General features: G+C 36.2%; 1 long non-coding RNA gene and 4 other non-coding genes across 5 annotated transcripts in view; all 5 read left to right on the top strand.

Annotated features, from left to right (window-relative positions):
• Positions 1 to 12,036, top strand: part of LOC147845100 (uncharacterized) — a 122,631-nt gene that overhangs the window by 81,229 nt on the left and 29,366 nt on the right. The gene's annotated exons all lie outside the window — the stretch shown is intronic.
• Positions 4,069 to 4,141, top strand: trnak-uuu (transfer RNA lysine (anticodon UUU)). The gene has a single exon. It is a non-coding gene; the product is annotated as a tRNA-Lys (tRNA).
• trnas-uga (transfer RNA serine (anticodon UGA)) lies at positions 4,260 to 4,341 on the top strand. The gene has a single exon. It is a non-coding gene; the product is annotated as a tRNA-Ser (tRNA).
• Positions 5,100 to 5,172, top strand: trnak-uuu (transfer RNA lysine (anticodon UUU)). The gene has a single exon. It is a non-coding gene; the product is annotated as a tRNA-Lys (tRNA).
• On the top strand, positions 5,291 to 5,372 carry trnas-uga (transfer RNA serine (anticodon UGA)). Its single transcript has one exon. It is a non-coding gene; the product is annotated as a tRNA-Ser (tRNA).

Here is a 12,036-nt window from a genome sequence, read left to right as displayed (position 1 = left end):
AAGGATTATACCTGCTATATTCAGGCTTATTAATCCCAACACTCTTATTAACTTCCAATTATCCCATAATAAAAATTTTCCATTCTCATACACTTTATCAATAAAGGTAATTAATTTTTTCTTCTTCTTCCCCACCAAAATTAAAATAAGAATGAGAATAATAAAAATGTAAATAAAATTTAAAAACTCCAACATTTAAAAAATAAAATCTGATCAAAAGGAAATGCACTCCCATTGAAAATCCCACAGTATGAATAAAATCTAAGATCAACACTTGTGAAAATATGATTGGAATTAGAAATTCAAAATTCTAACAACATAATTCAAATCAGCAATTCACTAATACAAATTATAATCTCCCTGCTTAGTTCAGACTGAATTTCAACATTTTTAAGTCATTATTGAACCAAAATTACAATTGAGATGTAGGATGAAAAATCAACAGCTTCAAAGTAGGATTAAACTAACCAATTATTAAAATGAAAAGTTCAGAACTAAATCATAACAAGGTTATTAAACTAACAACTCAGACTTGTCACCAAATTTTAAAACCAAAATTCAAACATATTTAAACTAGAGATTTTTTCTCTCAATGTCTTAAAATAGGAAAATCAATAACACAACAATGTGATTAAAAGAAAATAAAAATCTTAAGAATCTCTGCAAACAAAAGGTTCAAAAACAACAATGGCTTAAAATAAAAATCTTAAAATGTCTTCAAATTAAAGATTTAAAAACAACAATGGCTCAAACTAAAATAATCTTAAAAAATGTGTTCAAATAAAAGAATTTTAAAATCGTCTTCAAATAAAAGAATCTTAAACTCATAAGAATGTGTTTAAAATAAAATTATCTTAAAAATGTCTTAAAATGAAAGATTCAAAAAGCATCTTAAAATAAAAGATTTTTGCATTGAAAATGAAAAATATAAAAGCATTGAATGTCTTAAAATAAAAGATTATGAAAAAACATACAAATGTCTTAAAATAATAGAACATTAGAAAGGTATTAAAATAAAAGATAAAAAGCATAAAAATTTCCTAAAATAAATTATAATAAAAAAAACATTAAGAATGTCTTCCCATAAAAGATAAAAAAATAATATGTCTAAAATAAAAGAATAAAAATAATTCAAAAAATTCCAAAAAACTAACGTGTGTAAAATAAAATAATTTTAAAATGTAATTGTGTTTCATTTTATTTTTTCTCAATTTTCTCCAATCTAATTGGTCCAATTCATTCATTCATTCATTCATTCATTCATTTTCTTTAAGGCTTAGTTCCTTTATTAATCTGGGGTCCCCACCGTCAGTAAAATGAACCGCCAACTTTTCCAACATATGTTTTACACAGCGGATGCCCTTCCAGCTGCAACCCATCTCCGGGAAACGTCCATACACACTTAATCACACACTTTCTGTCAGATTGTCATATGCTAGTAAATCAGTCTTATTTTCTCTTTCTATTCTAGAATTTAACATGGTTTTTGGTTCCCCTTTTTGTGTTGGCCTGTATCTAATATACAGTTGGCCTCATGCATTGGTGGTGCAGCGTGTTCAGCTCCTACACCAATACATGCTTACACACTCCAATTAGATATCAGATATCCCCTTTTTGTGTTTTATCCCCCTTTCGGTCTGGGCCTAGCTCCAGGCCGTTTTTACACCCCTATGTTAACTTTCAAGTTACTCCGGCCAGCCTCACACCTTCAGCAACCTGTTTAGAAAAGTCTGAAGTAAAGTTGTTAATTTGTCAAATTCTAATCTCTACATAAGTAAGCTACTGCACGTCCAAGCTGCACCAGGTCCCCAAAACTGCAGTCCTGTAAACAATGCAAAAGTAATTAATTCCATTGTTTTGTTCCACAACAAACTAATACCCCTCAACATGATTTTTATCCAATTCAGTTTGGTCTGTGCACAGATTTTTGCCAATTGTGTTTAAATTTGTATCAATTTTTTCTACCTTTCCCTGTAATTATTAGTCTTACACCATCCCTAAATTCATGCTTCCGGCCCATTACTTGCTGCAATTTAAAATATTCATTATTTCAGTGTTTATCATTATCCAATCTAATTCTTATTCAACATCTATTTGTTTCTAAATCGTCTTTCATTAAACACTTCATCACTGTCTGACTGTCCTCTTTGCTTGCTGGCCACTCCTCTAGCCATTCACTATAGCTGTCAATCATGACTAGCAGATATATTTTTATTCACCTGTTCTCCCTTATCTAGATAATCAATTATAACCTCACCCTCATTCTTCTCTTGCAGTTTCTGATATCTCTAAATATAATTAAAGTCTATAATTCATATTAGTCTTATTACCATGTGTTATACATTCACCAGTTTACAGTTATTTGAAATGGCTTATTTATTTAGTGATCTGACTTTTCCTAATATTGAGGCGTGTCATCTAATCACCTATAATTTTTACTTCCTTTAAATCTATTTCCATGGAAATGTCATAACACCTATTTCATTTTAATCAATTAGGTGTCTATTCTTTTTCTGAGAGTAAAATTTCATCAACATGCTTAATCATCACCACTCTCTCTGATAATTCAAAAATCTATCACTTTACATTTTTTCATCAGTATGACCATATTTCTGCATACACTATTAACCTCAGCTTTAAAATCTATTCTCCTTAATTGCTTCTAAATCATAAATTAAACACAATCTTCCTTTGTTTGTTGCTTTCTTGTAAAATTGTATTAAAATTAAATTAGTCACATCTATGTTTGTAACTCAGATAAAATTTAGCTTAAATAAAATTTCTAAAACAGATTCCCTAAGACCTTGTCTAGGTGTTTCTCTTAATTGCTCAACGACATACAACCTCTTCACTACGCTGACTAATTTTATAATCCTCCATTTAAGTATTTCACTAAGAATCAATCAGTTTTTGAATTTGACACTAATTTTGATAATTCGTTTTCTCAACTATTTATTACTTAGTTTCTTCTAATCATTTTTATGATTTTCTTTTGGCTACTAATTAGTTCTACATCATTTCGGTTCAACTAGTTGCCCATACAATCTTGATATACTTTTATAAGCTAACTAAAAATCACTACATTTTCTCATCCGTTTCTTTCAGCTGTATTTTGACTTCATCATTAAACTTCTTCACATGGTTACATGTGAAAGAAAATCTGTTTTCTTACATGTTACTATGTAATATGTGTACTAGGCATAAATAAATGGCAGTACAGGCAGTCTTGTAGTCGTGGCCGAGTGGTTAAGGCAATGGACTAGAAATCAATTGGGGTCTCCCCGCGCAGGTTCGAATCCTGCTGACTACGTCCTCCCCCTTTTTAAAATTGCAGCAGTCGTCAATTGTTTGCATTTCCATTGTTTCTCGGGAAAAGCGTTGTGCTGGTAGGAGGAGAAAAACAACAGAGTCTTCTCACTGAAGAGGAAGGGGCTTATCACAGGGAGGAACATACCACACATAGGTCACAACGGCTGTTTCATAGCTCGCCGTGACCGTATAGTGGTCAGTACTCTGCGTTGTGGCCGCAGCAACCCCGGTTCGAATCCGGATCACGGCAGGTTTTTCAAGGTGACATTGGTGTCGCACTCTGTGTTGCCATCCGTTATCTCCAGCCTTCTTTTAGTGCAGGCTGTGCTAATGGCACGTCCTGAATGTGTAAGTTTCCTAAAGTGTGGAAGACTAGGGATATGATATAAGAGAAATAGGATCTTTGATGCCAGCATGCTGTGTAGATAAGTACTGATCAAGTCACGCTTCTAAGGCATGGAAGGAATCTTTTCAATTGTTGAGTGTCCATTCATTGCCACAACAGCAGAAAGACATTCTGCAGTTATCATTGATCTATTTAATGTCACCTACATGACATGAAGTCCAAACTATTGTGTTGTACTGATGTCTACACCTACAAAAACCATAAACCCAACCTCAAAGTAACCTGTCGTGTTTTAGCAACCTCCACACCAACCATAAGCTTAAAACCCCATCTCACGGTAAACTTTAGTGTACTGTAAAGGTCTGCGCCGACCACAACCCAAACCTTGCCTACTTGTAAATTGCTGTTGTGGAGCCCGGATAGCTCAGTCGGTAGAGCATCAGACTTTTAATCTGAGGGTCCAGGGTTCAAGTCCCTGTTCGGGCGTGTGACGCTCATTTTGTGGAGCCACAGCTTTTGCCGTTGAGCTATCGCTTGATTAAAGTTTCATCTGGATGCACAATATGTGTACTATTCATAAAGAAATGGCAGTTCAGGCAGTCTTGTAGTCGTGGCCGAGTGGTTAAGGCGATGGACTTGAAATCCATTGGGGTCTCCCCGCGCAGGTTCGAATCCTGCCGACTACGTCCTCCCCCTTTTTAAAATTGCAGCAGTCGTCAATTGTTTGCATTTCCATTGTTTCTTGGGAAAAGCGTTGTGCTGGTAGGAGGAGAAAAACAACAGAGTGTTCTCACTGAAGAGAAAGGGGCTTATCACAGGGAGGAACATACCACACATGAGTCACAACGGCTGTTTCATAGCTCGACGTGATCGTATAGTGGTTAGTACTCTGCGTTGTGGCCGCAGCAACCCAGGTTGGAATCCAGGTCACGGCAGGTTTTTCAAGGTGACATTGGTGTCGCACTCTGTGTTGCCATCCGTTATCTCCAGCCTTCTTTTAGTGCAGGCTGTGCTAATGGCACGTCCTGAATGTTTACGTTTCCTAAAGTGTGGAAGACTAGGGATATGATATAAGAGAAATAGGATCTTTGATGCCAGCATGCTGTGTAGATAAGTACTGATCAAGTCACGCTTCTAAGGCATGGAAGGAATCTTTTCAATTGTTGAGTGTCCATTCATTGCCACAACAGCAGAAAGACATTCTGCAGTTATCATTGATCTATTTAATGTCTCCTACATGACATGAAGTCCAAACTATTGTGTTGTACTGATGTCTACACCTACAAAAACCATAAACCCAACCTCAAAGTAACCTGTCGTGTTTTAGCAACATCCACACCAACCATAAGCTTAAAACCCCATCTCACGGTAAACTTTAGTGTACTGTAAAGGTCTGCGCCGACCACAACCCAAAGCTTGCCTACTTGTAAATTACTGTTGTGGAGCCCGGATAGCTCAGTCGGTAGAGCATCAGACTTTTAATCTGAGGGTCCAGGGTTCAAGTCCCTGTTCGGGCGTGTGACGCTCATTTTATGGAGCCACAGCTTTTGCCGTTGAGCTATCGCTTGATGAAAGTTTCATCTGGATGAACAATATGTGTACTAGGCATAAAGAAATGGCAGTACAGGCAGTCTTGTAGTCGTGGCCGAGTGGTTAAGGCGATGGACTTGAAATCCATTGGGGTCTCCCCGCGCAGGTTTGAATCCTGCCGACTACGTCTTCCCTGTGTTTAAAATTGCAGCAGTCATCAATTGTTTGCATTTCCATTGTTTCTTGGGAAAAGCGTTGTGCTGGTAGGAGGAGAAAAACAACAGAGTGTTCTCACTGAAGAGAAAGAGACTTATCACAGGGAGGAACATACCACACAAGGGTCACAACGGCTGTCTCGTAGCTTGCCGTGATCGTATAGTGGTTAGAACTTTGCGTTGTGGCCGCAGCATCCCCGGGTTGAACGGGGTCATGTCGTGAATTCGACTTTTCATCAATTAGAAATTATCAGACCGGAGGTTTTGAATATCAGAAAATAGACTTTATTCTCCATAATAAAGCCGAGAAAGAGCAGAGCAGACCCCAGAGCATTCTGAAGTCTCTCAGGGACACCTTTTAAAGTATCTGTGTTCTCCATAATCTTTATACAGGTAATTATGACACACCCCTTTTTGTCTCTTTTTAACTCTTGACCATTTTTGAATAGGTTTTCTAGTCTAAGGGGTCCTGCTATTCTTGGCTCTCAGCCCACCAGCTCATGTCAACAGAGATGTTACAGGTATATGTCAGCAAAGTATAGATACAACTTATTCAAAGGAACTAAGGGTTTACATACATTGTTATGATAGGATAATAACTTGATAATATGTTACTCATTCTAACTTCTGCCACATATAGCTTCATACAAGTATTTAACATATATAATCAGTGCTTTACATATTCAGTTATTCTACACAATCAGCCATTCAGTAATAGCCTTCTCCTAGTGTTGCTTCTGTGCAGGCATACTCATATTACACAGTATTTTTAACACATGCTGGCATGTTTGCTGCAAACACTACATACATTTTGAGAAGAGAAAATTAACTGCTTTACACTTAGAAAATACTACACACTGAGAGAATAGAAATCTTCTTCAATCCCTCCTCTTCAGACTTTAGTCTTAATATTATTGTCTTTTAACCCAAAGTGCAATTTCATAATCCAGTTCTCTTAATTACCTCTATCTAGTGACTGATATAAGCCACATAGCTGTTATCAATTGACTAGATTATGCCACTGTATTTTGACAGAAGTCCAGCCAAACATCTCCCCTCTCTCTTGGTTTGAAGGAAGTAAAAGACTGTACTCTTTTTTTTCTCTTAACACATCAAAGACAACAATGTTTTAAGCATAAGTATTCAGTTGGTTCAGTCCTAGCTGCTAGTTTTCACACTCATGTAGAATATACTGAAGTGATATTATATATAGGTACCATAAAAGCAATATGCAAACAAATTCAATATGCAAACATAAAAAGCATCAAATGTTGATCTTGATCTTTGGTCATCCTTGTTTCTCTTCTTCTAAGCTACCAGCATCTTCACTTGACTTTAATAGATGTTAATGGAGATGTGTGGTTAAGAGTCTGAGTTTTGAAATCTGCAGTTGTGCATTCATCATCCCTTGACTTGTGGCACTGCTGTATGTGGTATTCAGGCATATTATCAGAATCACTCTTTACTTTGTTCTGATTAACTTCTCCTTCCACACGTTGCACTTAGTAGTTAAGAGCTTTGGAATATTCAGGCTCCTCTGTTTCCGGTCAGCTTTCCCTTGCTGGAGTTTTTTCCTTTCGCTCCTTTGAGGCATTGGTACCCCATTAATGGCATCCACTTTGGCAGCTGTTGGATTTGCCCTCATCCAGATATGGTCCTTTTCTCCTGGGCTCTCCAGAGCATCCTCAGATAGACTCGATCAGCTGGACTAATTTGACCTTGTATCACTGCTCTCTCACATGGCTCCTTTCTGGTTTCCTGCACAGATATCGCTTTGCACATGGCAATTAATTGTTTCTTCATAAAAGTCCCTACTATATTAGACATCTCTGCAAACCATTCCAAGAGGTTATGTGCAAGGTTATAGGTGAGATTATATGCAAGGTTTTATGCAAAGTTTCATGTGGTTTCTTGCAAGGGTTGACCCAATAGTAGTTCATGTGATGCAGTGTTAGATGCCTGTTTCTGTCAGTTTCCATGCCATCATTCACCAATGCACTTGTTAGCAAATTAATCCCATTAAGTTTATTATTTTCACATATTTCATTGAGCGTTGGCCTTGATGGATCATCTTCATCTCTTTCAGCCATTTCTGGTAATTGAGCATAATACAATTATTCTCTCTTTTGCTTTATTCACAATTTTTCATACTCCTTTAGATGTTTTTATTTATTGATCACTTATTAACTTAGATTTTAATTACTTTATGAATGCAAACCTTTTATGAACTTATTTCTGCTGATGTTTCAAATCCTTGGAAGTACTTCTTTTGTCACAAATGTAATAACTGTTCCAGCTTTATAATTTGCTTCTGGTACCATCTCCAATCATCTACTCATCATAGTTTCTCAACTGTGCTTGTTTACGAAATAATTCTCTATCTAGTCAACACCAAAAACAGTCATCATATCTCACTGTTTGGAGCAATGGTCACCAGTCAAGTCTTTTAATTGAACTAGAGCTCTGTGAAGTTGCAGATAATTCAATCATCCACATATTGTGACAATGTCCATCCTAAGATCTTCTCCCTAAATATTAACTTTTTCTGCATTCTGGTGTATACAGTATTTGCTATTCATCAAGCTACACAAGTACAAACAAGTTTCTACCCTCCTTTGGTAGTTACCTAAAATTAACTCAATAGAAACCAAACCACTTGAAATATTTATCATCCAAAAGAACATATCTTTACATACAATATTAACTTTAGCTGGAAAATCTTCTCCTATTGATTACTCCTAAATCATATTATCAACATTAAGTCTCTTTTATCTGTCTTGATTAACCATTTATTTTAATTATCACATTAACTTCAATTAAATCTTCTTAGTTACTTATAATTTTTTAACTCCATTGAAATTGACTTTAGATAGAAATGTCTAGGACAGATTGCATATTACAGTATCTAGATGTTTCTATTAGTGCTCCTATTTTTCACTTTTCGATAGAGTTTTATACCTAATTCAGCATTTAGTGGTTTTCTTTCTGGACAGATCTTGACTTATCAATTAGAAATTATCAGACCAGAGGTTTTAAATATCAGAAAATAGACTTTATTCTCCATAATAAAGCCGAGAAAGAGCAGAGCAGACCCCAGAGCATTCTGAAGTCTCTCCTGGACACCTTCTGAAGTCTCTCCTGCACCTTCTGAAGTATCTGTGTTTGTTACAATTTTTATACAGGATTATTTGACACACCCCTAAGTCTCTTTTTAACTCTTGACCATTTTTGAATAGGTTTTTAGTCTAAAGGGTCCTGCTATTCTTGGCTCTCAGCCCACTAGCTCATGTCAGCAGAGATGTTACAGGTCTATGTCAGCAAAGTATAGATGCAACTTATGCAAAGGAACTAAGCGTTTACATACATTGTCATGATAGGATAATAACTTGATAATATGTTACTCATTCTAACTTCTGACACATATAGCTTCATAGAAGTATTTAACATATATAATCAGTGCTTTACATATTAAGTTATTCTACACAATCAGTCACTCAGCCTTCTCCTAGTGTTGCTTCTGTGCAGGCACTCTCATCTTACACAGACATATCACTGTATTTTTAACAAAGGCTGGCATGTTTGCTGCAAACACTACATACATTTTGAGAAGAGAAAATTAACTGCTTTACACTTAGAAAATACTTCATACAGAGAGAATAGAAATCTTCTTCAGCAGTCCAACGATCCGTATGTTGTTGCGTCGGCTACGGGATTCAAGATATATGACCTTGGTGAGTAATTTTGAATTACTTTCCATTAGCATTGTGCAAGTCGCTTCGAGAAATTGTGCGCGTTCCTCAAGTGAATTTGCGTAGGTTTCAAGACTGGCGATTTTTGAATTATGCTCTGTCACGGTAGACTGGATTTTATCTAGTTTTACTTCGAGTGCAGAAACTGTGTTTTTAAAGTTTTGCGATAGCCGACATGCTAACTTCCTTGCCCTCGTCTCCGTTCGCCTCCGTTTTCGGTTCGTTTTTGCTCGGTTTGGCTGATTTTGTTGCCATGATTCGAAGTTTAGTTGTGTGCTGTAAAAATGTTGTCCACTTGGAAGCAAATGTAGAGTAAAATGTGGGGTTTAAAGTAAATGAGAAGTAAAAAAGTGTAGGAGCGAGCCTAAACACGTGTCTACTCCATCCCTCCTCCGCCGGAAGACCAACTTTTTATTTCTTTACGGCAAAAGAATTATGCTAGAAATGTTTCTGGATGAGGTATTTATGTGATTTATACATAATAGAGGTATTCTGATCTGTCTTAAAGCATCACAAAATTGTACAGGCATTACAGGTCAAAGCAATCTGTTACATTTATCAAAATAAACATTATTAAAGCACTGCCTTGAGAAATGTAGTGTTGTCAGAAACCAAGTAATTAGTTTTTTTTATTTTATTACTGACAGTGTTCTTGTCTTTTTTGTAAAATTATTTCAGTTTAGGATCAAGAGTAATATAAAATATTGTAAAAAAGCTAAAAAGTATTGTTTAAAAATTGACAAAAAGTGTCTCTATGGCCTTAAAAGTATGTGGTAGTTTTGCCAGTGCTATTAAAAATGATTCATTGTTGTGTACGGAAAAAAAATAGACCATACTTTGTTACAGTTTTTTTTTGGATTGCTTAAGCACGATTTTCAAAACAGGGCCCTTGTTATCAAAACAGTACACACAATTAGCACAACCACACACCCAATTAGCAAAACATTACAGATCCTTTGCATAATTAAACACTCTTATAAAAACTATAGACTTATGTTTAAAAACCACACTTTTTTACCATAAGAAACACACATTTTCACATTTACTATACACTGTTTGCACGAGTTACACACTGCTGTGATAAACCTAAAACACTTTTAGCACTTCTACTTCCTTATGATTAGAGTAGGCTACCATCAACAAAGTACAAATATAAAGTAAATTTACCAAACACTACTCAAGAGCAATGCTGCACACTGAATAAACTCATTTATTCCTCAACATGTCCAACATGTTGGCATGAGGATTCAAAGTACTGTAACATGTCACTTTACGTATTGAACTGTAAGTTAGACACTGTCTCTTTGCCTAGATGAATCTGGCATGAGAATTATCAACATTGCAATGTTGTCCTTAGCAAGACACCTTGGAAAGAAGTGTCTTGAATGTAAAATCTTGTATTGCTGCTACCTCCATTTGGTCACAGGCCTCCTCCATGGCTTGTATGAGGGGTACCTCAGCCTGAAGATGGAGATCATATACCATCCACCACTATGCCGAGAAAAACTCTTCTATAGGGTTGAGGAATGGAGATATGCTGGAAGATATAGGAAAGTGAAATGTGGATGTTGCTGAAACCAGTGCTGAACCAGAGCAGAACGATGGAAAGACACATTGTCCCAGACAACAATGTATTGCGTATGATCGATTTGATTTGCTGCTGTTATGTTGTGCAATTGGTCCCAGAATGTAAGTATATGTGCTGTGTTGTAAGGGCCCATATGGGCATGGCAGTGGAGGACCCCATTCTTTGTAATGGCTGCACAGAGTGTTACTGTATATTTCCCCCACGTTGCACTGGGACATTGACTATAGCCCTGTGGCCAATGATTTCTTCTACCTTGTGTTCTCGTCAGGTTGAACACACCATCATCTACGTAAATGAACTCATGCTGGATCTCCTCTCCATCCATTCGTAAAACTACCTGAAGAACAGTGTCAGGCAAAATTGTGTAGTTCAGTGTAGATCTAGTATTACAGTACAGTAAAAGAATATAAGACAGTATGCAAGATCACACTGCTAAAGTGAATACATACCTCTGTATACTCATGCCGCAGTCTTTTCACCCTTTCAAAATTGTGCTCGAAAGGCACTCCATAAATTTGCTTCATTTGAATATGTTTTTTTTTTATGGTGTGTGCCAGAGTTGATATTGAGACCAGATGGTTTTCATTGAAACTGGCATTTTATAGTGCTTAAACACCTGATTGATGTGTCTACAATTAATCTAACAAGTGTTTGCACACCTGACGACTGTGTTGAACAAGTTGGTTGGACGGTGCAGTAATTTGACTGTCCGTGCTTTGGTATTGCAAGGAAGTGACTTCATGATAGATTTTAGTGTGTAATGTATGTTAAGTGTGTTTAGTGTTTTGCAAATCACTGTGTGTAGAGTTTTGCAACAAGTGTGAGGCTGACAATGTGCTTATAGTTGTGCAAATATGGGCTGATGTTTTGATACTTGTGTGTAAGGTTTTGCTAATAGTGTACTACTTTTAATTTTAGTGTGTAAGCAATCCTAAAAAACTAATACATTTAATCAGACATTTCAGCACAATGCTCTTGCTGTAACACTGAGCCTGAAAGTCTTCTACATCTACTTGTACATTCTCTGATGATTTCTGGAAACAGGTTTCAGGGTTGATTTCTGATTCATTTTACAGCATAATTAATTTTGAGGAGTGCATGATTCTTCTTCTGAGTTGTAAATCTATGATGTGCTTGATAATGCTCTGAAGTTGATCATTTTTACAAAAATCAAAGTCTCTTACTCCCTCCTTTAATTTGTTCTGTAGAGATTTACAAACCTTTTATAATTCGTTGACCTCAATTAAAAAAACAAGACAGCTTTAAAAACCTATCTGATAATGAAGACAATTATCTGTA

The sequence above is a fragment of the Danio rerio genome, chromosome 4 (genome assembly GCF_052040795.2).
Source record: "Danio rerio strain M-AB ecotype USA chromosome 4, GRCz13ab, whole genome shotgun sequence".
Classification (NCBI taxonomy): domain Eukaryota; kingdom Metazoa; phylum Chordata; class Actinopteri; order Cypriniformes; family Danionidae; genus Danio; species Danio rerio.
Note: the sequence above shows the minus strand (reverse complement) of the source record. Positions and strands in the feature narration are given on the sequence as shown.